Source organism: Tursiops truncatus, chromosome 8 (genome assembly GCF_011762595.2).
Source record: "Tursiops truncatus isolate mTurTru1 chromosome 8, mTurTru1.mat.Y, whole genome shotgun sequence".
In the NCBI taxonomy this organism is placed as follows: Eukaryota; Metazoa; Chordata; class Mammalia; order Artiodactyla; family Delphinidae; genus Tursiops; species Tursiops truncatus.
In genome coordinates this window covers 30,011,742-30,014,146 of record NC_047041.1, presented here as the reverse complement: position 1 = coordinate 30,014,146, position 2,405 = coordinate 30,011,742, and positions in this window count along the sequence as shown.

Here is a 2,405-nt window from a genome sequence, read left to right as displayed (position 1 = left end):
ACCTCCTCACACAGTGACAGCATCAATATTGTTAAAGATAAATTTTTGGCTCAACAGATGCAAAGGCATTTGTATTTAAGAGAAGTACTCTTAAGGGTCAATCTAACATTCCCATAGAAGGCCCTCATATTCCCATTTAAGAAACACTAATCTAGAGTACTTCAAACAAAGTAATACTCAAATCAACAAAACCTATACATTATACATAAAAATACTATTACTGTCAAAAGTGGATTATGTCAAGAAGTTTACTGGAAGCATTCGAAAAACAAGAAACCATTAGACAATAAAAGACAAACATTGCAACAGAGTCAGGTCAGCACACAATACACCATTTTTTATCTCCTATTCAAGTAAGTTACCTGAATCCCTAGGCTATTTCCTAAAGATACCATTCCTTGTTAAAAATTACTGGCTCTGAGGGTTTGGGGGACAAACTCTCCATCCTCTCACAGTTGAGAATCAACACCTGGCTCTACTTTTTTCCAGTAGTATAACATCTGTATGCTATTCTGTAAGAAGTCGTTTCCAATGATAAAGCACCATTGACTATTTCATACCACATGAAGGAAGTAATACTGAAAATTTTACAACAGGAGTTCTGGGAAGGCACTTAAAGCTAACTAGCTAAAAGAGCTCCAACAGTTAGAAGGTTTCTTTTTCATACTGCAGGCTCCTTAATACTATCTTCTTTGCTTATACCACTTAACCTCTTGATCAGTAGTTTCCCAATAAATTATGTTCAAATATAAATTAAAAAAAGAAAAGCCAAGAAAGGACAAGCCCACATTCTGAGATGAATGAGGCAGAGTAAGTTTGCTTCTAAAATAAATGAATGACTCTAAGAAGTGAAGAGAACTAGGAAGAGCAAGAGAGTAAAGCAAGCATGGCCTGGGTATAAGTGGGCTGTTGACATAAGGAAGAAGTAAGTTTCATTTAAATTTTCAGGTTCAAAGTCTAAAAGGTATCTTTGGATAAGTAAGCAAACTAAACAGTTTCATATATTTTATTTATTTAAAGGTCATCTATAAGTTTTGAGTGTTCCTTATTTCACTTTAATATTGAAGATGACAAAGACAATAAATTTTGTTCAGGCCATATATTGACAACTTGTAAAATTTCATTTTAAATTATATGTTTTGGAATTAAATAAAAATTGGCAATATTCTTCAAGTTCAGAAGTTGTTCCTTGAAAAGTCAAATTATCAAGACTCAAATGTCTAAAAATCTAAATGCTTTACAGTTGTCCCTCAGTATCTGAAGGGGACTGCTTCCAGGAGCCCCCAAGTTTACCAAAATCTGCAGATGCTCAAGTTCCATAGTTGGCCCTCCACATCCACAGGTTCTGCATCCATGGAGCCAGAGGGTTGACTGCATACTTATTTTTAAAAATCTGCCTATAAGCAGACCCACACAGTTCAAACCCATGTTGTTCAAGGATCGACTGTACTTATGACAAATTTAATATTAAAACATCATTCATAATGTCATAACACTGTATGCTCAGTTCCAGTAATTCAGTGATTCTAATACTTAGCACAAGTATTCCAGGAAAATTAACCTTAACTATCAGACATTTAAGGGAAAAATTGTTTTCCATATTATACCAGTGTTTTACAAAGTTGTACAAAGTGATTTCATTAAGAAGTAAAACAGCAATCATTTTCTCCCAGCCCATTAACCAAAAAGCAAAATAAAATAAAAATCTTTAAAATGCTATTCTCCCATAAATATTCACTTCTGTAATCACTCATTAAATAAACTCACCATCAAAAATCAACCTTTACCTTAAATCCCAATAGAAATGTCCTTATTATGGAAAAGTAACTTATTTACTTTTCTCCACTCATACAATGAAACTAGGAATGTTACGGAGGTTGTGACTTGGCTGTAAATGTGAACAAGGTTTTCATATCACTGGGACATTGGATGGTTTGAAAAGGAATGTACAAACAGCCCTGCTGCTAGTCCAAAAGATGCCTTTCGTGTGAATTAGAAAAAAGGCTGTCCTGTCCTCAAGATACTTTATTGCCAAGTCAGAAATATGATAATTAGCAATGTAATTGTACCAATGTAAATGGCACCCTTGAGTTGGGCACAATTACACCCAGAGTTCTCCCATAAGTCCTTATTCTATTATATATTTTTTCCAATATATATTTTAACTAAGTCCACAACATCAGAGCTAAGGTTCCCTTATGACCAAAAAAGAGATGGAGGAGGGGTGCCCTCAACAAAACTCCCCAAATCACAAAATGACAGTTAAAAAAGATCATATATATATGCCACTAACAACAACAATAATGATGATGACACAGCTTCAATACTAGTCTTAATTTCTCTCATAAGGCTGTCTGATTTTGAAACCATTAATATATGAACCTTGCTCTTTCAAATATAAATGA